Source organism: Schistocerca cancellata, chromosome 12 (assembly GCF_023864275.1).
Source record: "Schistocerca cancellata isolate TAMUIC-IGC-003103 chromosome 12, iqSchCanc2.1, whole genome shotgun sequence".
In the NCBI taxonomy this organism is placed as follows: domain Eukaryota; kingdom Metazoa; phylum Arthropoda; class Insecta; order Orthoptera; family Acrididae; genus Schistocerca; species Schistocerca cancellata.
The window spans coordinates 76,003,269-76,028,682 of NC_064637.1; the positions used below are offsets into that span (position 1 = coordinate 76,003,269).

At 44.2% G+C, this 25,414-nt stretch overlaps 1 long non-coding RNA gene and 1 pseudogene across 1 annotated transcript in view; one reads left to right on the forward strand and one right to left on the reverse strand.

The window, feature by feature from the left end:
* Positions 1-1,279: 1,279 nt before the first annotated feature.
* On the forward strand, positions 1,280-1,397 carry LOC126109941 (5S ribosomal RNA; annotated as a pseudogene).
* A 1,340-nt stretch (positions 1,398-2,737) lies between these two features.
* LOC126109697 (uncharacterized) overlaps positions 2,738-25,414 on the reverse strand; it is a 78,131-nt gene continuing 55,454 nt past the window's right edge. Inside the window, exons 2-3 of the long non-coding RNA XR_007523713.1 lie at positions 16,492-16,646; positions 2,738-5,709 (exon numbers count right to left, since the gene is read on the reverse strand). This is a non-coding gene — a long non-coding RNA (uncharacterized LOC126109697). The remainder of the gene's footprint in view (positions 5,710-16,491; positions 16,647-25,414) is intronic.

The following is a 25,414-nucleotide window of genomic DNA, read 5'->3' on the forward strand; positions in this document are numbered from 1 at the left end:
ATCACGAAATCCGTCCCGAGATTTATCCTTCTGTCTAGCCGTAGTAACAACGCCGCACCTCACGCAACCATTCCACTTTCCTCCTTCCCCTCAATGACTTTTAATGAGTACCAGCGGTTCCACAGTGTCCAACAGTCTTACTCATCGTTCCACTTCCATATCATCATTATTTTGATGCACCACCAGCATCTTCATCATAGAACAGCTCTGTTAATAGTTTGCCGTCCTCACGTCTCACACAAATTTATTCTCTTGGCGCCGGCAGTGCTAATTCGGATTACTTGGCTTGTCACCGGCAGTTCCTGACATAATCGAGAGATTATAAATTGTTACGTTTTACTAATCTCATCTCATCTCAACCCTATTCCCCTACTTTTATGAAATTTCGAAGATATACATATGTAAATAAATACAAAATTGGTTTGTTTCATATATTTGTTTATTTCCATTGTCCTTGGAGGTCGCGCGGGATTAGCCGAGCGGCCTAGGGTGCTGCAGTTATGGACTGTGCGGCTGGTCCCGGTGGAGGTTCGAGTCCTCCCTCGGGCATGTGTGTGTGTGTGTGTGTGTGTGTGTGTGTGTGTGTGTGTGTGTGTGTGTGTGTGTGTGTGTGTTTGTCCTTAGGATAATTTAGGTTAAATAGTGTGTAAGCTTAGAAACTGATGACCTTAGCAGTTAAGTCCCACAGGATTTCACACAAATGAGAACATTTTTGTCTTACGTACTTAATATTTCTCTTTCGTGTGATGTGCAGCAAAACAGTCTCCAAGATATAACGCAACTCGACAAGATTGCACATTAAGTTTATTGTTCTTTGTTTTGTTTTTGTAACATACATGGAAGTTTCTTCGTTTTTCGTTTATTGGTTTCGGAAATACGTAGGCCTGTTAGCTTGTGTTGCTTTATGTGACCGGAAAGTCTGTCAACCGGATCATGATGAGACGTACGCGATGTAGTGGCAACCTCCAAGTTTTGTTCCGCGCATTGATCGTAAATAATCGTACCGTCTCTTTCGTCTGCCATGATGAAAGGGCACAACTACTCATAAAAACAAAAAAACTTGTTGACGTGTGTAACTTATTGTAACCTCAACAAAACACCAATGGAATGCAAAAGATATTAAACTGCTGTGGCCGGCCACTGCGCGATACTTTGCTCCCGACACCACTGTGGTGTCGCCTGACTGCAGAGTGTTAACATTGCCTTGGGTAATTATATACTAGTTCTAATATAAAATCATCCAAAGAGCTTTAAAATTCGTAATAGTTATCCACCAAAGGGCAACGGCCTTGTCGCAGTGGATACACCGGTTCCCGTGAGATCACCGAAGTTAAGCGCTGTCGGGTGTGGTCAGCACTTGGATGGGTGACCATCCAGGCCGCCATGCGCTGTTGCCATTTTTCGGGGTGCACTCAGCCTCGTGATTCCAATTCAGGAGCTACTCGACCGAATAGTAGCGGCTTCGGTCAAGAATTCCCATCATAACGACCGGGAGAGCGGTGTGCTGACCCCACGCCCCTCCTGTCCGCATCCTCCACTCAGGATTACACGGCCGTAGGATGGTCCCGGTATGCCACTCGTGGCCTGAAGACGGAGTGCTTTTTTATCCACCAAAGTCTATTTAAAAACATTTAGTTTCACCTGTTCAAACAAATTTCGGGCTTGCAGCTGGTCGTCGTTTAATACTCTGCACGATGTTTCGACTGGGCACCTGCCAGTCATCTTCAGGTGAGCCGTCGCAGACTGGCGGAAAGGTTTTTTTATTTTTATTTTTTTTATTGAATTTCAGTTCCCCCCGAAGAGGGCGGACTGGAAGCAGCTTAGTATGCCGCTCTTCAGCTTACAGACTTTGTTTTAAAAAAGTGACGATAATATATAATAGAAAAACAGGTGGTAAAATCGAAGACTTAAAGGGTAACATGGCGAAAAAAAATTGTGGAACTTAAAACATAGAACAAAGGGATGATGATGCTAATAAAAATACATACGAAGCAGACAGGTAAGATAATAGACAGACAATTTAAAAAAAAAACACGGCGACGGTCTGGTTTCTGTTCGCAATACGGGAAAAGATGAAACAACACTGAACATTCACTGGAACACTGCGATAAAATATGACATACCCCAGCCGAGAGCACGTGGGGGGAAACTAGACAGACAAGGGGATCGAAAACGTCATCCGTTCCGCAATATATAGCGCACTGTAAATATTCTGCGCATGCGCCGAAAACTTGATAGATGAACCACACTGCCCGCCGGCAGCGCCCTCGCTGGTGGAATAGCGGAACTCAGTCGCCCTCTGAGCAGAATAGTTACAGTACGCTATATATTGCGGAACGGCTCACCTGAAGAAGACTGGCAGGTGCCCAGTTGAAATATTGTGCGGAGTACTGAACGACGACCGGCTGCAAGCCCGAAATTTGTTTTAACAGTCATTTCGCCGGGAAAATTTCAAAATTCACATTTACTTTCATCTTTTTTTTTTTTTAATATTTTAAGACATCGCTTAAATGTGTTAAATCTTCGGCTGAAGCGCCTTCATTTCCACTGCCAGCCCCCCCTTCGTGGTTAACTCAAATTACAGTAAAGAAAAAAAGGTAAGTCAGTCCTCTGTTACGGCAACAGCATTGCCGCAGTGGATACACCGATTCCCGTCAGATCACAGAAGCGCTGTCGGGCGTAGCCGGCACTTGGATGGGTGACCATCCGGGTCGCCATGCGCTGTTGCAAATTTTCGGGATGAACTCGCCCTCGTGATGCCAATTGAGGAGCTACTCGACCGAATAGTAGCGGCTTCGGTCACGGAAAACCATCATAACGACCGGGAGAGCGGTGTGCTGACCACACGCCCCTCCTATCCGCATCCTCATCTGAGGATGACCCGGCGGTCGGACGGTCCCGATGGGCCGCTTGTGGCCTGAGGACGGAGTGCTGAATGCTGCTGCTAAGTCCTCTAGTACGAGTCGTCAAGATATGTTCTCTCCTACCTTAGTCTGATGCAACCGTCGCCAAGATACATTACACTACCGATGTACGAATGCATAGTCTCGCGGCGATGCCCATTTATAAAATCTTCTTGGGGATCTGGCGTTCAGATCACCCTCGTCCACCGGGCTAAAGTCACCTCAGTCGCTGAAAACCTGCCACTAGATCTAAGCCACCTTCGGAAAGTCTTGTGGGAAAACGACTACAGTCACCGCCAGGTAGTACTCACTATTTCTGGCCAGACACGCTGGGGAAACACGACGCAAGAGGAGAACAAGAAACCTGTGTTTCTGTGGAACAGTGTCGGGAAAGATTACTCGGCTTCTGAAGAGACACAACGTTTCATCAGTGTTGAGGCCCCCAGCAAAAGTACGACGGCCCATGGTGCCGGTGACGGACGATCTACACTCCACGCGTTCTGACTGCCAGAAGATACCATGATGTTGCTGCTGCTACGTCGACCAAACAGTACGCACCGTGAAGCCGGAGGGAACAACAGAGGTGCTTACACGTACGCTGTCCTGAAAAATCAGCCGTGGCAGGATACGATTCAGAAAATCGATACCCGAAGAACCACCTGTCATTATGAGGACGAAGGGCTTTTGGAATGGCGTCAGAAAAGAAGCTATAGAAATAAATATGCCTGAAAACACCGCTTGACAATGGCAGAGAAGAGACCGGTCGAAACTTTGTGTGATTTTAACCACCCTACGCCAAAGAAGGTTTTATTAGCTGGAGTACCAATTTCAATTTGTCCCATGTACATACCTGTATAATTACTTTCTTAATGCAACCTTTACATTTGTGTTTCTCTCCACTGTTTATTGTTTTATAAGATTGTTGATAATAACGTAGAATTTGAAACCAGTATAGTCAATAATTAAAATGTGTACGTGTGTGCAATGACTGAGACAAACCTTATAGCTACAATCGCAGGAAAGGCAGCTGCCAGACTGAGATTCTTTGAGAGAAATCTCGCAAAATGTGTTCCACCCACTAGGGAGATAGCTTACAAAACCGTCATTCCACCGATAGTTGCCTATCATTTCCTCAGCGGGTTTGCCAAAGAAAATACAGCAGATTGAGAGAATAGCGATATGGCTGCCCACGGGATCATTAAGTAAGTGCGAAAGCGTCACGGAAATGTTCATCCAATTGTTTTCGCAGATGCTACAAGAGAGGCGTTGCGTATGACTGAGGAGTTTGCGAAATTCTGAAAGCGTAAATTCTTAGAAGAGACAACGAGCGTATTGGTTTCTCATACGTCGCGGACAGACCACGGATGTACAACTGGAGAAATTGGAGACTACATGGAGGCTTACGAATATTCGTTCTACCCGCGTGTCATTCGCGGTCAGAGCAGGGAAACCGGGAAAGTGTTGGTAGAGCGCCAAACACCCACCGCCGCTCTCCGTAAGGCGCCTTGACGAGTGTAGAGCAAACGTATTGCCGCAGTAAATATGCGGTGCTTTAACACATGACAGTAAAGACGTGCCATTGGAACTTTAAGGAGAAGTTGTGCTGGAAATAACATGCTGACAGCCTCCAGTTTTCTTTTAATTATCTATAATTTCTTCACGTACGACACTGACACAATGATAGATTAATATTTTGTGAATAAAAGTCTAGTTGCTGCCAGTATTTCGGTTTTCCAAATTTTTATTTCCCCTTCGTATTTCTCAGTGTAAGCTTAATCATGATTGTTTCTAGGGTCTACTCGAGATTGCCTTCATGATGTTGTAAAGTCTATACCATGAACCTGCTTCGTTGGTAGCTCGTGGCGAATTTCATCCAAGTAGTGAAGCAGATTCTCACAAAATAGATTATGCAACTGTGACTGCTTAACCACGTCATGACGAAAAACTTCGAGTAGATCGTGGAGAGCCCGATGATGAAGCTTTCAATCCGGAATAGGTATCGGAAATGAAAACCTAAGAAACCTCAATACTGACAGTGAACGGATTTTTACCCATAACATAAATGAACTTCGTTTTCTCGACTCGGTCTCGAGGAATCAGGATAGCGACTCTAATGTTTACTACGAATCGGTCATTACCGTCGCTAATTCTCAAATAATTTGAGACGAAGATTCGTCCTCTGAGGCTACGTATTTTCGGATGAGTCTTCTCGATTCCCCTATCCTGCCGTCTGATCATTCAGTACTTTTCACAGTACCACAGCTTTCTTCTTTCCGTGTTGCCCACTACCACGGTCTATACCGCAGCAGTTCCAAACGAAGAACTACATACTCTCTTTCCAGACTTGACGCCATGACAGCTCTGTGTTTAATACTGCTGTACGTTTAAATACACAGATGCTATCGCGTTCTTCTTTAGCACACGGCATAAGGAGCGTGTATATAGGCACTTGTAGAGTTCCGTCGTCTTATGCTTTCACCATTGCTGCAGGTGCGCTGTCGGACAAGGACTCGTCACAACTGAGCGTCCTATTAGAAACGAGTCCCATCTATAGGGTCCACAGTCTCATTACGCACACTGCACCGCGAAAGCGTCGCATAGTTGCGGACGCTCGATCTGGAGTTCATTTCCGAAACGCTGGAGGGCTTCTTCCTGTCCAGAGTTGTTCCAACCGGCGAACTGGCTGCGATACCGTTGTCTGGAGGTGAGGCGGTTCCATCCTGGCCGCACCAACTCGGCGTTGTGCTTCGACGTTTCCAACACCCGATGCCCTCCTCAGGAAAGGCTTTCCAGTTTTAGCACCAGCCTGCAGAACAGAGAACACACTAAGCACACAGCTTTCGTAAGCATCATAGCACAAACGCTGTATTAATTAAAGTAACTTGTAATCCAGATACTCTCGGGAGACATGTAGAGCTGGTGGTAGTCTCAGAAGTTGGCTTGCCCAACTCTCTTAAAAAATTATAACCGCAATTCCAATCACAAATTCGGATTGCTTATACAGGGTAGTCCATTGATCGTGACCGGGCCAAATATCTCACGAAATAGGCGTCAAAGTAAAAAACTACGAAGAACGAAACTTGTCTAGCTTGAAGGGGGAAAGCAGATGGCGCTATGGTTGGCCCGCTAGATGGCGCTGCCATAGGTCAAACGGATATCAACTGCGTTTTCTTAAATAGGGACCCCTATTTTTTATATTTTCGTGTAGTACGTAAAGAAATATGAATGTTTTAGTTGGACCACTTTTTTCGCTTTGTGATAGAAGGCGCTGTAATAGTCACAAACATATGGCTAACAGTTTTAGACGAACAGTTGGTAACAGCTACGTTTTTTAAATTAAAATACAGAACGTAGGTACGTCTGAGCATTTTATTTCGGTTGTTCCAATGTGATACATGTACCTTTGTGAACTTATCATTTCTGAGAATGCATGCTGTTACAGCGTGATTACCTGTAAGTGCCACATTAATGCAATAAATCCTCAAAATGATGTCCATCAACCTCAATGCATTTGGCAATACGTGTGACGACATTCCTCTCAACAGCGAGTAGTTCGCCTTCCGTAACGTTCGCACATACATTGACAATGTGCTGACGCATGTTGCCAGGCGTTGTCGGTGGATCACGGTAGCAAATATCCTTCAACTTTCCCCACAGAAAGAAATCCGGTGACGTCAGATCCGGTGAACGTGCGGGCTACGGTATGGTGCTTCGACTACCAATCCATCTGTCATGAAATATGCTATTCAATACCGCTTCAACAGCACGCGAGCTATGTGCCGGACATCCATCATGTTGGAAGTACATTGCCATACTGTCATGCAGTGAAACATCTTGTAGTAACATCGGTAGAACATTACGTAGGAAATCAGAATACATTGCACCATTTAGACTGCCATCGATAAAATGGGGGCCAATTATCCTTCCTCCCCTAATGCCGCACCATACATTATCCCGCCAAGGTCGCCGATGTTCCACTTGTCGCAGCCATCGTGGATTTTCCGTTGCCCAGTAGTGCACATTATGCCCGTTTACGTTACCGCTGTTGGTGAATGACGCATCGTCGCTAAATAGAACGCGTGGAAGAAGTTTGTCACCGTCCCGCATAGAAATATGTTATGGGTGCAATCGATGTTGAAGTAGCAGTCTCGACGTTTTTGAGATTCCCGATTCTCGCGCAATTTGTCTGCTACTGATGTGCGGATTAGCCGCCGCGACAGCAGCTTAAACACCTACTTGGGCGTCATCATTTGTTGCAGGTCGTGGTTGACGTTTCACATGTGGCTGAACACTTCCTGTTTCCTTAAGTAACGTCACTATCCGGCGAACGGTCCGGAAACTTGGATGATGTCGTCCAGGATACCGAGCAGCATACATAGCACACGCCCGTTGGGCATTTTGATCACAATAGCCACACATCAACACGATATCGTCCTTTTCCGCAATTGGTAAAGGGTCCATTTTAACATGGGTAATGTATCACGAAGCAAATACCGTCCGCACTGGCAGATTGTTACGTGATACCACGTACTTACACGTTTGTCACTATTACTGCGCCATCTATGACAAAGTGAAAAAAGGGTCCAACTAAAAAATTCATATTTCTTGACGTACTACACGAATATGTAATAAAAATGGGGGTTCCTATTTAGAAAAACGCAGTTCATATCTGTTTGACCTATGGCAGCGCAATCTAACGGGCCAACCACAGCGCCACCTGGTTTCCCCCTTCAAGCTAAACAAGTTTCGTTCTTTGTAGTTTTTTCGTTTGACGCTTATTTCGTGAGATATTTGGTGCGGTCACGATCAATGGACCACCCTGTATAATTACGAATTCAGTTGTAGGAGAAATGGCTTAGTAAACCAGTTCATTAAAAAGATGTCGAATTTAATCTGCTTATTTATAAACTCTGAGAAAAAAAAGACGCACCATGAAGGAATTATACGAATGGGACGAAAATCGGTAGATGTAATTGACATGTACAGACAAACAAATGATTGCAGTTTCAGAAAAAATGGATGATATAGTGAACAGAAAGATATTCATTAATTTAGCATGTCAATAAGGCGTTGGTCCCCCTCTGGGTTTTAGTTATTCGGCGTTGTGTTGATTTATACAGTTGTTGGATGTCTTTCCCAGGGATGCCGTGCCAAATTCCGTCCAATTGGCGAGTTAGATCGTCAAAATCCGGAGACAATTGAAGGATCCGTCCATATCACACGAAACGTTCTCAGTTGGAGAGAGATCCGGCGACCATACTGGTGAACGTAGGGTTTGGCAGGCACGGAGACAAGCAGTAGAAACTCCCGCCGCGTAACCGTGGTCATTATCTTGCTGAAAAGTAAGCCCAGTATGCCTTCCTATGAAGCCAACAAAACGGGGCGTGGAGTATCGTCGATTAACTACACTGCTGCAAGGGTGCCGCTGATGACAACCAAAGAAGTACTGCTGTGGAAAAAAAAAAAAAAACACACAGACGACCATTCCTGGTTTCTACTACAAGGTCGCCGGATCTCTTCCCAACTGGGAAAGTTAGGAGCATTATGGGCAAGACCCTCGAACCAGCTCTGGATTTCGTGATCTGCCGCGCCAATTGGTCAGAAACTGACACGATATCCCTGAGGATGACATCCGACAATTCTCTCAATCAATGTCAAACCGAATAACTGCTTGCATAAGGTCCAGAGGTAGATAACGAATTACTGACTTGCTCAGTTTTTAAAGCTCTTTCTCTTGAATAAATTATCCATTTTTTCAGATATTGTAATCATTAGTTTGTCTGTATATTACATCATACCAACCGATTTCCGTCCCACTTGGATAACACAGGCGTGCAAAAAAACTTTTTTGATAGTTGTTTGAAATTTCATAACTGACTTTTATGTACTTTTCAGCGTTGATTTCAAAAATGCAATCCATTTTTTCCTATCACATCAGGTTTTCTCACAAAACAGGGAGTATTTTTGGGTATAATAACAAACTTTAATCAATTTATCACATTTTTTTCCAACGTTATAAAATTTTATTTTATAAATTACTTTCTAAACTGCATTTCCAGTACACTTCCATTCCCCTTTAAGCTCATAAGTCCTTATAATAACGCTTTTGCTTTCCGTCGGAGCTTCTTTTATTGCTTTTCCGGCTGTGGACTCGTTGAGGATCATCTCTTTTTATCAGTCAACAGTAGTCCGCTATCATGTTGGCTCTGAGCACTATGGGACTTATCATCTATGGTCATCAGTCCCCTAGAACTTAGAACTACTTAAACCTAACTAACCTAAGGACATCACACAACACCCAGTCATCACGAGGCAGAGAAAATCCCTGACCCCGCCGGGAATCGAACCCGGGAACCCGGGCGTGGGAAGCGAGACCGCTACCGCACGACCACGAGCTGCGGACGCGCTATCATGTTGACGTCCCATCTTCCTTGATATCTTCTTTCTATTTCTCTGATGTCTTGGTGGAATCTTTCGCCCTGCTCTTCACTTACATCACCAAGGTTTGCAGGGAAGTAGTTAAGATGTCAGTGGAGAAAATGAACCGTTACACTCATGTTACAGCCCAGCTTCTTACAGTTGTCGAGCATGTCTGCGACGATTGTCTTGTAGTTTGGATCTCTTCTGTTTCCTGTGAAACCGATAACAACTAATTTAAAAGATGTCCATGTTCCCTTTTCTTTTGTTTCCATTTTTGGGGATCTATCGTTAGTTTTCTAATGTCTGCTCCGACAAAGATTCCTTCCTCTAGCTTTGCCTCCAATAAACCAGGAAACTATCCACAAAGAGATGAAATTCCTTAAAAAATTGTTTCATCAGCCCCAAGTTAATGTGAAGTGGTGGAAGTAACATCTTTTTGCGATCCACAAGGATTTTCCTATCAACATATTTAATCCCTACTTGTAACGTTTTTCTCAAGGGTCAAGCATTTTTAAGTAGTGTTGCTTTCTGTCTCTACTGTCCCATTCACAGAGAACTTTGTATAGCCACTTTGTTGGCCAAGGACCATTGAAATCACTTTTAAAATCACCACATAGTATCCATTTGTGGTCTGAATAGCAGAGGTTGCTTAAAACCAGTTCAAGGTTTTCGTAACATTCTTGTAAGTGAACCGAGTGTCCAACTGGTACAGAAGCATACTTATTGCCATTGTGTAGAAGTACTGCTTTAAGGCTTCTTTTTGAAGAATCAATCAAGGCTCGTCAGTAGCATATTCTATTCTGAAACGTGCTCTAAGTCCAGGAACATCACTGCAAAACACCAGGTCACCGTCTTGAGAAAGCCGACCGGGGTGGCCGAGCGGTTCTAGCCGCTGCAGTCTGGAACCGCGCAACAGCTACGGTCGCCGGATCTTTTAGTTAGGGTGAAGTACTTCTAAGTTCTAGGGGACTGGTGACCTCAGATGTTAAGTCCCATAGTGCCAGAAAAATGATACCAACTACATTTTCCTCGATCGGTACCAAGGAAAGGATGTATCCGGAGCTAGCATATGTTTCTTTCAAACTACATCCTAAAACCTCTGCCAATTCTTTAGGAAGGTCTAGGTCTCTAACTAAATCGTTCAGTTGAGATTGAGAGAATGGTATGGGATCGGTTGTGCCAGGATCGTAGCAATCTGTGTCTTCTTCACTATCACCTTGCTGAGCCAATGGCTCGTGATCATCCAAAGAATCCGGAGGAGAGGGTATTCGTACTTCAGGTCCATGAGGAACAGGGTGAAGGGCTCCTTGAATATTAGGGTAAGAAATATCCTTTTTGTTTTTCAAATTGAAAAGTTGCAAGAACAAAAATACCAGTCATCACTATGATTTTTTGGCTCCCTCCAAACCATTGGTATTCCAGAATGTAAGGACTGCTTTTTACGTTGAAACCGTTGCCTCAGTTCTTCAACACACACTGAACAAACTTTGTGTAGGGCCCAAGGCTTACTTTGATCACCTAACGTTATACCAAAATATGCGAAATATACTCTTTCAACAAAATCGGAAATGTTTCTTTGTTGCTATTTAACGGTATAGTTACCACAAATGTAGCAGAAGCAATCGGGCGAGTTTATACATCCTCTGGTAGCCATTGTCCATAAAACAACTTCACAACACAAGAGAAAAGTCACTACTTTAAAGCACTAGTGACAACAACACGCGAACAGCACAGAGTGAAGAGGTTCTGTGAACTGAAGGACAACAGCAGAAGCTCTCTGTTCGGTGATGGCGGTGGGAGGGGCAGCACGACAGACAGGCACTGACAAAGAAATACTGCTGGTTTCTCCTGATTACTCTTTATTTTATGTATATCTAGTACAAAAACGGCTAAATAACAGTTTATGGAGATCCTAAAAACCAAAATTCAAACTCACTAGAGTGCTGAAATATCTATGAAAGCTAAAACTAGACAAGCAGTTTGTGAAATAACTGTACGTGATGGAATTTCTTCAATATTTTTCTCAAAGTCAGCGTTGGAAACACTGGAAAAATCACTTGACAAATTTGAAACAATTTTTATGTTGCAGGCCTGTGATAATTTCTTCATGCTGCCTCGCTCTTTTTTTTTTTTGGCTTAGAATGTACATTGGATATAATATTACCCAGCTAACTAAAACCACCGATAACGTGTCTAGGTTCAGGACAATCAGACTGTGAGAGTGGAGCATTTTTCATGATTATCAGGCATTTGACGTATAGATGATTGAGTAAATCCGCAGAACTGACTAATTGGAACCACCGCAGGACTACCAAAGTGCGCGCTTGGCGGGCCTAACTGCCTCTCGGCAGAAAGCCACAGCAATTGTCTGCATTGTAACCCCCAGTTAGGTCATATGAAGATGGTCTCTCATGGTATCGGACATGACCGAAAGAACAGATACCATCTCCATATACACTCCTGGAAATGGAAAAAAGAACACATTGACACCGGTGTGTCAGACCCACCATACTTGCTCCGGACACTGCGAGAGGGCTGTACAAGCAATGATCACACGCACGGTGTTGGCCGTCGAATGGCGGCGCTAGCTGCGCAGCATTTGTGCACCGCCGCCGTCAGTGTCAGCCAGTTTGCCGTGGCATACGGAGCTCCATCGCAGTCTTTAACACTGGTAGCATGCCGCGACAGCGTGGACGTGAACCGTATGTGCAGTTGACGGACTTTGAGCGAGGGCGTATAGTGGGCATGCGGGAGGCCGGGTGGACGTACCGCCGAATTGCTCAACACGTGGGGCGTGAGGTCGCCACAGTACATCGATGTTGTCGCCAGTGGTCGGCGGAAGGTGCACGGGCCCGTCGACCTGGGACCGGACCGCAGCGACGCACGGATGCACGCCAAGACCGTAGGATCCTACGCAGTGCCGTAGGGGACCGCACCGCCACTTCCCAGCAAATTAGGGACACTGTTGCTCCTGGGGTATCGGCGAGGACCATTCGCAACCGTCTCCATGAAGCTGGGCTACGGTCCCGCACACCGTTAGGCCGTCTTCCGCTCACGCCCCAACATCGTGCAGCCCGCCTCCAGTGGTGTCGCGACAGGCGTGAATGGAGGGACGAATGGAGACGTGTCGTCTTCAGCGATGAGAGTCGCTTCTGCCTTGGTGCCAATGATGGTCGTATGCGTGTTTGGCGCCGTGCAGGTGAGCGCCACAATCAGGACTGCATACGACCGAGGCACACAGGGCCAACACCCGGCATCATGGTGTGGGGAGCGATCTCCTACACTGGCCGTACACCACTGGTGATCGTCGAGGGGACACTGAATAGTGCACGGTACATCCAAACCGTCATCGAACCCATCGTTCTACCATTCGTAGACCGGCAAGGGAACTTGCTGTTCCAACAGGACAATGCACGTCCGCATGTATCCCGTGCCACCCAACGTGCTCTAGAAGGTGTAAGTCAACTAACCTGGCCAGCAAGATCTCCGGATCTGTCCCCCAAGAGCATGTTTGGGACTGGATGAATCGTCGTCTCACGCGGTCTGCACGTCCAGCACGAACGCTGGTCCATCTGAGGCGCCAGGTGGAAATGGCATGGCAAGCCGTTCCACAGGACTACATCCAGCATCTCTACGATCGTCTCCATGGGAGAATAGCAGCCTGCATTGCTGCGAAAGGTGGATATACACTGTACTAGTGCCGACATTGTGCATGCTCTGTTGCCTGTGTCTATGTGCCTGTGGTTCTGTCAGTGTGATCATGTGATGTATCTGACCCCAGGAATGTGTCAATAAAGTTTTCCCTTCCTGGGACAATGAATTCACGGTGTTCTTATTTCAATTTCCAGGAGTGTAGTTACAGCTAACCGGTCATTGACCTTTTTCGTGTGTGCTGGATACACACGCATTGCCTGAACTCTTACGGGACTCGGTAAGATTGTATGCCGCGAGTAATGAGTGTAATGGGCAGGGGCACTACGCATGTAGTGTGTGAACATTAAGTTGGGAATGTGGGTCTCAACGGGAGTCTGCAGTTGATAAATCCCTGCAGTGGCGCTATCCTCTGTGAACTCGGTGGCTCAGATGGATGCCGGCTCGGTCGGAGAGCTGGTGGGTCTCTGTAATAAAAAACTGAGTTGAAGGATCAACAAACGAACTTGACCGGATGTCAAGTGACGTCCGCAAGGACCAAACACAACGAACAAAATGTACAAAAAAAGATGGATAGAGCGTCTGCCATGTAATCAGGAGATCCCGGGTTCGAATCCCGGTCGGGGCAAACATTTTCAAGTGACCCCGTTGATGTATATCAACGCCTGTCGGCAGCTTAGGGTCTTAATGTAATTATCATTTCATCCCAGTTGGGCTGGCTACACAAACTTTTTTCTACAGGAGGAATCACGCTCTGCTTGTTGCCAGCATCGTATTTAAAGTACCAGGGAAGCAGGTTGCTAGCCTTACTTGCCCCGGGTCCCAATGAGTTTTACCCTTAACGGTTGAGGGACTAACCGGTGGATTTGGAAGTCTTTGCCGTCTGAGCACAAAGGTGACCGCGACTCAGAATGTGTCCGAGATGCCCAGCCTTATTCCAAAGTAACTGGTATCCCGACTGTCTGGACCACTTACTTGGCCACTCATACGTTGTCCGTGGTTCATGAACTAGGACATGACTACAGGAACCCACGCCATGAACCACTATGCTCCAGACTGAACGCTGAAAGGCATAATCAGTCTCAAATGTTCATAATGATGCTGAGGAGGAATCACTCTTCTGTGTGGCGTCCGCTGAAACAAAACTACTGAGAGACGCTTGCTGCAGTCTTAGTTCGTTACAGTTCCCGGTAGCCTTCACTTCGCAACTGGGTGTAGTGTGCTAGTTGGTGCCTCTTTCACCCTACCTTTGGGGAGAAGAGGAGTTTGTGGCACAACTTGACGAGAAGAAGGGACCGGTTGGTAGGGCATGTTCTGAGGCATCAAGGTATCACCAATTTAGTACTGGAGGGCACTGTGGAGGGTAAAAATCGTAGAGGGAGACGAAGCCGCTCGCTGTCACGTTCAGCTTGTGTCAAGACATTTGCGATTGAACGCTCGTAGCAAATCCGCACGTGATTAAAGATGCAAATACTCGATCTGCACCACGAGAAGTCCATCTGTAACAGAGCGGTAATGTTAGCAGCACTACCGCTGTCTGTCTGCTCGCATTACATGATTACTAGTGGCTCATTTTTTTTTGTTCGTGTTTCTACATTTTTGGAGATTCGTCTCTTGTTTCCTGAACATTCTCTAAGGACTGGACAAGTCGTCGTTATTTCCCATGTAATATGTTCGCAGCGTTGTTGGTATTTTTAGTGTCCCTTTTCAAATATTTCATTTCATATGAAATGACTAAAAAAAGAGACTGTGAATACTATTAAGAGAATATTAAACGGACAAATTTATCAAATTAATTTCAAGGAAATAATATATCGATTGTAATGTAAAAAATATGAAATCGTAGTGTATAACGTATAGATGCAGTCATTATGATCTTTGTTCTTATACATAAACTGAAAAATGAGAATCAATTTTTCTTCTGCTGTTAGTTTGCTAAGGTACGACCGCTATTGTATTGGAGAGATTACGTATAGCGATAGTATTTGTTCTGTTTTTTTTTCTTGCTAGAGATTAATTAGTGTGTATCTTGTGCTTGGTGGAAATACATATATATAAAAGTGAGTGCATTGTGTCATTTAAAAACCCATACAAGCACCTCTTCATAAAGTGTCAACTTAAGAAAGTTATTTAGCATTTTTCAGTTGTTGCGAAGCTAGCAGCGGTAATCTTTGACTGGTTACAATTGGCCGCTATTACGCGGCATATTTAAAATTGCCATTTTGAGCAGATTACTTCAATATCGTTAAGTTATTTAAAGTGGAAAAGTTCAATAATTTTATTTCGGAAAAAACTAAATACTTTTAGAGAAGCAGTTATTTCTAGGTCAGTGGACTAGGGCCGGAATTCAATTACGCTAAGAGCGTTTGAAATAATTTGAAGGGAGTCTGGCGCTCAAGTAAATCATAACTTAACATTGATTTTGGCCGCCAACAAATCAATTTTCATATTACGGCCTCTGTTGGTTTTTACGTAACAGTCAATACTAATAAATAAATATCCCAACTAATAAATTACAGTAGAGAGACGTAATATGTTCTGCCTGGTATGGGTTTATTTATCGATTGCCATCTTTTATTTGTAGTTCTCCGTTGCTACTTGAGTTACCATTTTGTGACTTTGAGATAGTGAATGCAGCTCTGCACGTTAGAAAATGGAGTGTCAAGTGGAGAAATCGGAACATTTCCGAGATATTCTTCTGTTTGACTTCAATAGAGGGGAAAACAGCAACGCAGGGAGCCACAAACATTTGTTCCGTACATGGGGATAACGCCATCGGACAGAGCACAGCAAGGAAATGGTTTTCTCGTTTTGAGGAGGATTGTTTTGTGACCCTCCACGTTCAGGAAGACCTGCAATGTTTGATGAAGACGGAGTGCATCAGTGTACTCGAGAATTGGTAAATGTAATGAAATCATTTCACAGTCGCGCGACGTTTGCATGCAGTGGGAAACGTTGGTTATCGGTGTACGTCTAGCACAAGCTCTAAGTCAAATGAAAGGAACCGATGGTTAAACAAGACTTTTGAAGTAGACTAAGGCTTGAATATTGTGAGCAGGTAGGTTCAGACTGAAGAAGGGTGCAGTATTGATGCAAATGGAAGGGACTTGCACAGGACAGAGCAGCGACGAGAGATCCGGTTCTACAAATTTTTGAGGGAGACTAAGGCTTGAATATGGTGGGCAGGTAGGTTCAGACTGAAGAAGGGTGCAGGTAGGTTCAGACTGAAGAAGGGTGCAGTATTGATGCAAATGGGAAGGGGCTTGCACAGGACAGAGCATCGACGAGAGATCCGGTTCTACAAATTTTTGAGGGAGGCTAAGGCTTGAATATGGTGGGCAGGTAGGTTCAGACTGAAGAAGGGTGCAGTATTGATGCAAATGGGAAGGGGCTTGCACAGGACAGAGCAGCGACGAGAGATCCAGCAGTCCAGTCTTGGGACAGAATGCCACGACAGCGGCAGGTGTGTTGGCCAGCGGTATCAGAGTGGCGGTAGCAGAGTGGGGGGGCTGGTTACCTATGCAGCGGACGTCCCTCGTGGAGCAGCACAGCTGGGAGAGGACGCGCACGTAGCAGGCGACCACGGCCAGCACGGTGAGCGACGCCACGGCGACACACGCGGCCACCACCAGCCACTCCTCATCCATCCCGCGGCAGGCCGCCGCGCCGCATCTGCAAACCACGGAAGACTATCAACCTGTGGTGGCCGGCACGCTCTGCCACTCCAGCACCACCGTTTCTGCTCTGCAACATTCTCGCAAGTCTTCATAACCAAACTACTCTTAGCAGTGTACACACAGAGAGGTATGATGCGTTGTTGTGCTGGAAAGTGGCATTTATAGGTCATCGTGGTTGTCGGTCTCTACCAATGAGACTGCAATCACTTCAGCTGTGCATATTTCCCATCAACCCATTAGCAACCTTGGTAGCCACATCGCTCTTAGCAGTGTCCATCTGACGCACTGGTATGAGGCATCATGCATTGTTGTGATGGAAAATGAAATGTATAGGTCATGGTGGCCATCTTATTCTGCCAGTACACCAGTGTCTTCTGGGCGGGAAGGAGCACCAGTACCCAGCACGAATCCGCCTGGCGAGGTCCGGTGATCTGGCCAGTCTGCGGATCGTTTTTATGGGGTTTTCCACCTGCCTCAGCAAATGCTGGCTGGTTCCCCTTATTCTGCCTCACCTACACTATGTCGGTGATTGCTGTGCAAACACGTTCTCCACGTATGCGTAAACACCATTACTCTACCATGCAAACATAGGGGTTCCACTCATCTGGTGTAAGACATTCCCTGGGGGGATCCACTGGGGGCCGAACCACACAATAACCCTAGGTTCGGTGTGGGGTGGCGGAGGGGTGTAGTGGACTGCGGTAGTCGTTTCGGGGTTGCGGACCACTTTGGCTGCGGCGGGGATGGAGCCTCTCTGTCGTTTCTAGGACCCGGTTAACATAACATAACACCAGTGTCATTTTCGCTGTACAACTTTTTCACGAACACCTCACAAGACCTAGTAGCGAAACCATGCTTAACACTACACAAATGGAGCCGGTGATATGGTGCATTATTGTGCTGGAAAATGATCTTAATTGGCCGTGACGGTCTGTGGCCTCTCAAAATGCACTAAGATTGTCCAGTTGTGTTAATTTTCCACAAATCTCTCACGAGGCATGGTATTCGCACTCTCCTTAGCTCTGCACATTTGAAGCGAGTGCTATGATGCGTTATTGTGCTGGAAATGACATACATAGATCATGGTGTTTGTCGAACTTAACAGTGCATTGGAATCGTTTCTGCTGCACAACTTATCCACGAAGCCCTCACAGGTTGTAGTAGCCACACTCTTCTTAGCAGTGCACGTGCAACTGAACAGGATGAATTTTGAATTACACATAGGACTATAAAGTATTTATTTGCTTAATATCCATACGATTGTGGCTCAAATGGCTCTGAGCACTATGTGACTTAACTTCTGAGGTCATCAGTCCCCTAAACTTACAACTACTTAAACCTAACTAACCTAAGGACATCACACACATCTATGCCCGAGGCAGGATTCGAACCTGCGACCGTAGCGGTCGCGCAGTTCCAGACTGTAGCGCCTAGAACCTCTCAGACACCCCGGCCGGCCCATACGATTTTACAAGGTCATATTGCTTATATGCATGCACATAATTCCTTGCGTCAATGCGGTTTTCGTGTCCCCTTTTGTCCATTTAAGTGTTTGTTGCGCTTCAGTCGTTGTTGTGGTTTTTCCTTTCATTCTGTTTTGTGGTGTAAGTCTCATTGTCTCATTCTCACACTTGTGGCGTTGTTTCCTTCGGAACAACGGACCGATGACCTCGTAGTTAGGCGCCTTCCCCCCTCTTTTAAACCAACCAACCAACCACATAAGGCCGCAGCGTACTATTTATAGTTATGTTTTCATTTACCTTTCACAGATGTTCAATGTGCTCTCCATTGAAATGCTTGAGAAATGTCCAGACGATAGTGAGACTCGGCCGTATTGATCGTCAGTGAGAAACACAGAAAAAAAAGAGAGATGAACTTTTAACATGTTGGTATAGGGGGAAAAAGGCGAACTGTAGATTGCGGTTTATTGGTAGAATCCTGAAGCGATGCAGTCCTTCAACAAAGGAAATTGCTTACAATACGTTAGTTCGTCCAGTCTTACAAGGAGACGGCACGACCGTGGGGTCGGGGATTTGTCCGAAATTTTGTGTGGTGAAAGAAGACCACTAACACTTCAAATGGTTCAAATGGCTCTGAGCACTATGGGACTTAACATCTGAGGTCATCAGTCCCCTAGAACTTAGAACTACTTAAACCTAACTAACCTAAGGACATCACACACATCCATGCCCGAGGCAGGATTCGAACCTGCGACCGTAGTGGTCACGCGGTTCCAGACTGAAGCGCCTATAACCGCACGGCCACACCGGCCGGCACTAACACTTCACTTGGTTAAAATATTAGGACGCACGACTCGGAAAATCCCGAGAAAAATCGATCGAAAGTTTCTTAGGTGTGTTATGAGTATAAAATGTTAGTCCATTGCCGAGCTTCTGTCTGGCCTAGATGGTTAGGGCTCGCACACGTACGCCAGAGGTCTCGGGTTCGATTCCTCCTCTGCACTTTTTTTTTCCTTCTCTTTCATTTCCTTTTGTTATTCCACCAATTATTCAAAAAGTTTCTGAAACCTACATTATTTTTAAAACATTATTTTAGCTGTAGAACGTAAGGGTTTTCATTCACTGAAAAATATTCTTGCTCGTTCTACTTCGTTTTATGGGGTTTCAAGGTTTAAAGGGACTTCGTAAGAGATCCCTTTGGATTATAACGGTCATCTGCGCATAGGACTGTGCGCGAGCCGTGAGAAGTAAACGGCAGATTGTTTTTAGATATCGTCGCGAACAGACGTGCCTGTTTCAAATTTCAATGTGTTATTCCGATCCGAGGTTATACATGTCGACTAAAGAAGTTGCTGGCTCATCTGGAATAGGAGAAGAAATTCCTGAAGAATACCTATGAAAGTTACGATTGAAGGATGCAGTGGTGTATTATGAAAAGCTATTGACGGAAAATAATTTAATTGCATCGACATCTTCGGAAGAAATCTCTCACGATGCTATGTTATTGGCCGGAGAACTTTATAATAATACACTGGGGAGAATAAATATTTACTTCTCATTGACTCTTGGGGAGGTCAAACGAATCCGGAGTGATATGATGCAATTTTTCAACATGACGAAAATATGCCAGCTTGGTCTGTAAAAGTCATAGCTCCAAAATGCACTTCCTTGGTGCAACCCTGTGATGTTTACTTTTACAGGCAAGTTAAAAATTTCATAAAGCGCTTGCAAATTTGCAGCGCATTGTTACAGAAGAATCGTGAAATTAATTCCCTGGAAGATTGTATAAAAATTCATTCTATCATTCACCATCAATTATCGTCACCAATATTCCGAGACATGATTCAGTATGCCTGGTTTGCCTCAAAATTATCAGAAACTCAAAACATTTTCGTAAGTGTTAATGGGGCATGTTTTTGTACAGATTTATTGCAAAAGCCCTATGACTGTAAAAAAATCCGCTTTTATATGTTGCACAAGGTGCCGCAAAAATTATTGCTTTGTTTGTTTTTACGATAATTACCACTGCGGTTCTTGTTTATAATTATTATATGTATAAAAATTGAATGTTTCCCAATCGACTTTGTTATTCTGATTAAAAACCAATGTTTCTCCTCATATACTTTACAATGAAAAATGGAAAACCCACCGCCATGAATTGTGTTGTTGGACAAAAAGAAAATAATTTTCATTCAATAATGTAACTAATTTGTTAAAGATAATGTAGGTTTGGGAAACTTTCTGAATAATTAGTGGAATAATAAAAGAAAATGAAACAGAAGAAAGAAGTGCCAGAGGAGTATTCGAACCCGAGACCTGTGGCGAAGTAGTCCGAGCCTTAAACATCTAGGCCAGACGGCGGCTCGGCACTGGACTAACATTTTATACTCATAACGCACCTAAGAAACTTTGGATCGATTTTTCCCGGGATTTTCCGGGTAGTGCGTCCTAGTGTTTTAACGAAGTGAGGTGTTAGGAGTCCTCTTTCACCACACAGAATTTCGTGAAAATCACCGACCCCACGGTCGTGCCGTCTCCTTGTCTGTATGGGACCCTTACCGTTTGGGTCGGATTCAAGAGATTGAAAAGGTCCAAAGAAGAGCGGCAAGATTCGTGACTGGTACATTTAGCCTTCGCGAGAGTGTTACAAATCTCATAGAAAGTTTGAAGTGGGGCACACTAGCAGATAGACGGCGCGCTAAACGGAAGGGGCTGCTCACTAAATTCCGAAATCCGATCTTCGCCGAGGATGTAGTGCATATATTATTACCATCAACTTTCAAATCGCACAACTATCACCCTTCAAAGATAAGGGAAATAAGAGCTCGTACCGAGGCGTTCAGACAGTCGTTTTTCCCTCGTGTGATCCGCGAGTGGAACAGTAAGGGGAAAATATGACTTTGGAACGAATTGTGCCCTCTGCCACACACCGCTTGGTGACTAGCGGAGTATATATGTAAATGTAGATCTCTATAAACTGCTGCCACATCCGAGAAACAACGGAACGATTCACGTTAAGCCATCAGGCCACATCTGTTCGCGAGTGCCTGCTTCCATCCTTCCCATGGCTCTTCATCGCACAGAGCCTGGGAGGCGTCTTCTCTGCGACTGTGCACACCGCCATTGTGATGTGGGACTACCAGGCAAACAGTGCTCCGTTTGATAGGTGCCCAGACGGCATCCTTATCTTGGTTGTCCGTTGACCAGAATGCCAACTTCCGTTCAAAACCCGATCGTACGGACGTCTGTTGACAGTTTGTATGCTTATATCGTGAATTAGACACAGGACGGGGAAATAGCTGTTTGTTGCCTAAATTTTGGACAGCAGTGTATTTACAGTGAAATATACCATATAACATGTGTCCAGTTGTAATTTGTTACAGAGTTATGGCTTTTAGAAAGTAATCCAAACGAATACGCGCAGATAACGTTAAGCAAACGAAAATGATTAATTCACTGACAGCGAATTCCTTGACGTTTCCTGTATTTTGATTAAAAATGAAACTCCTCCAGCTGTACTCAGCATTTTATATTTATTTGCCTACTAGTGTCGTCGTTGCGTCAACGCCATCTTCAGGCCATATATAACAACGCCATACATAAAACAAACAATGTGAGACATCAGTAGTCTGTGAGCTATTGTAGAAAATAAATATATCATAAACATATTATACAGAGGATGAATTAATTAAAAGTAGTTACATTTCGTTCATTTTCACTAAGACACCATTTGCCTTCATATTAGCAATTTATATGGTACAAACAAGAACAAATGAGATTATATATACACGGTTATTTCCATTACAGGTCAATACCAGACATTTGAATAAAATGTTGGTATATATATAAGAGATAATAATATAGGCACGAAACAGTACGAAAATTGTGTTAAAAGCGAATAATGATACCCTAAACCCTTCATTGTGTGCACAATTTAAGTTCAAAAATGGTTCAAATGGCTCTGAGCACTATGGGACTTAACATCTATGGTCATCAGTCCCCTAGAACTTAGAACTACTTAAACCTAACTAACCTAAGGACAGCACACAACACCCAGCCATCACGAGGCAGAGAAAATCCCTGACCCCGCCGGGAATCGAACCCGGGAACCCGGGCGTGGGAAGCGAGAACGCTACCGCACGACCACGAGATGCGGGCACAATTTAAGTAACAAGAAGAAAATTGCATTGCCAATCTGACATATGGAAGGTATGATTCCACTGTTTATAAATAGTGAAAGGTGGAAAGGAGTTACGTTTGCATAACACTGTATCGTCATCACTCAAATGGTTCAAATGGCTCTGAGCACTATGGGACTTAACATCTGTGGTCATCAGTCCCCTAGAACTTAGAACTACTTAAACCTAACTAACCTAAGGACACCACACACACCCATGCCCGAGGCAGGATTCGAACCTGCGACCGTAGCAGTCGCGCGGTTCCGGACTGAGCGCCTGGAACCGCTAGACCACCGCGGCCGGCATCGTCATCGCTATAAAGTAACAAAGTGAAATAGGTTACTTAAACATCATCATTCATAACGATACGAACAATGAGGAGGAAGAATGGTGTGGAACCTAGTTAATATTTTAAAAGATAGTGGTGTAACATAAATACACATGAGTCAATTCATGAATCTACTCATTCCAACAAGAGAAACGTAAGCTAACATGCCACCAAAATATACAATTTCAACGTCGGTGCCTCATTTATGGCCGCAAACCAGGTATAAAATAATCTAATTCTAATAGGCCTGCATTAGTAAAAGAACGATCAAGTACATAACAGTGTTCCAAATAGAAGTAAACAGGGTGGTGTCAGTCAAAACAGTTTGTCACATATGTAAAATACTGGCAGTTCCTCTAATAACTAATTACTAAAGAAGAGTACGCAGTAAGATATACAAAGTATAACTTTCGTATTGTTATACATAATCTAGTCAAGGGTTGCATTAGTCAACAGCAATCACTGAATCGCCTAATCACCCACTTATTTGGACGACTGAAGTCTAACATTTATATCATCACTACACCATAACTACTCACTCATTTCTCCAATACTTGTAAACGTGTTCTTGTATAAAATTATTAGTATAAATATATTGACTATCCACTCATTTACGAGAAAGATCATGAGAGTGAGGGTAAAAATATTCTGAATAACAGGCCCATCAATTGATTAGTTTGAACTGGATTATAGCACTCACTCTGGTATAGATCTGTAATGGAAATAACCGTGTATATATATATATATATATATATATATATATATCATTTGTACTGGTTTGTACCATATAAATTGCTAATGTCAAGGTAAATTGCATCTTAGTGAAAATCAACGAAATGTAACTACGTTTAATGAATTCATCCTTCATATAGTATCTTTATAATATATTTGTTTTGTATAATAGCTCACGGACTACTGATGTCTCACATTATTTGTTTTATGTGTGGTGTGTTATATAGGGCCTGAAGATAGCGTTGACACAATCTTGAAACTAGTAGCCAAATAAATATGAAATCTTAAGTACAGATTGTTAATAAAAATCATACAAGCTGATGTCCCACCATCATCCAATTTAAATATGAATGTACGAAGATTTCCTGTATTAGTGGAGTAAAATCTAAGGATATATGCATATGGAGGTTAGGGTCGATCCAAGGAATATGTACGGCTAGCCGAATTAAAGCGGCCGCTGGTGATATGCGAAAACCGGGTTCGTGTCCCGGTCCGGTACAAGTTTTTATTTCTGACTATTGAGCAGTAGTTATACGCCTAATTACAGCTGATGTCTAGGAATTAGCAGTCAGAGAATTAACGTCCAAGTATGGGGTGGAGCAAAATAGGTATTACGAAGTATTAATTTTGTCCCAGAAATGATTCTCCTCCTGATATCGTTGCATTGAAGCTCTGAAAATTGTGTAGCTCACTCACTGATGTCCCATTTCACATTTCAGAATGGAAACACTTCATTGGAACGGTGTTTGTTGACCGTAAAGAAATTTTACGCTACTTTTGAACTTATCATTGTGGCGAGCCGAGCATTCAATAGGACGTTGGTCTAAGAACAGAACAGTCCGGATTGGGCTCATTTTTATTGACAGCGAACACACACACACACACACACACACACACACACGCACACGCACAGAGAGAGAGAGAGAGAGAGAGAGAGAGAGAGAGAGAGAGAGTGATACTGGAGCAAGAATTTTTACTGGCTGCACAACGCGGCTGAAGTATCAGAGACCTACAGGATGTAGTATGTCCACACCGTAATGCGAACATCTTCCACCTCCTTCAGGAGACCTTCAGAGATCAGATCGTAGCTTCCTGGACACCTTAGCAAATCACTGGACATGGTGTCAGATGGCTCCCTTTATAGTGATGATCTCAACAAGTGTGATCATTTCTTACGGGGTTATTTCTGAGAGACAAAGTCTTCAAAGATGCATCCGGGACGCTCCCGGACATTGGTTTTTCAATGTACAGACGTATTCATTCAGTGGAAAATAATGTTCAAGGTCCTACAAACTCAGTGCTTCAGAAGGAAAGCATAAATATGGAAAGAAGAACTTAACGCTCCATATTATGTAGTCATGGCCGGCAACTTTCTAGCATCTACCTTGCACCACCCTGTATTTCGCACAGACGGGGATCGTCAACAGTGTGTGTTCTTTCAGACATTCACGTAAGCAGACGGCTAAGTCCAAAGTCTTTCTACGAAATTTTAGGCGAGCGCCCGGATGTCGTAACTTGCTGCCTCCATATTTCTGCCCGGAGTTTTCTAGCCAGCAACAAGTGCTTGCTGGGCTCTCTTGTTTATCAGCTCCGGAGCATGCGCGGTGTACCCACTTATCACTACGCACAAATTGCTAGAGCGCCTGCGCGTTTGCCGAAGAAATTATGTGCGCTGCTCTATGCGTCCTCTGTGGTTGCGCTGTAAAATCTGACAACTCAGCTGGCTACGTGGAACAGCGAGTTTTCTATAAGAGGGCACTGTGCATTACGTAACTGGAAAACGCCATTCCACTGACACGGCTCACACACAGTCGTATTTTCATAAATTATAACGAGTCGAATTAAGTCGGGTGATGCTGAGGGAATTAGAGTAGGAAATGAGACGCTTATAGTAGTAAAGGAGTTTTGCTATTTGGGGAGTAAAATAACTGATGATGGTCGAAGTAGAGGGGATATAAAATGTAGAGTGGCAATAGCAAGGAAAGCGTTTCTGAAGAAGAGAAATTTGTTAACATCGAGTATAGATTTAAGTGTCAGGAAGTCGTTTCTGAAAGTTTTTGTATGG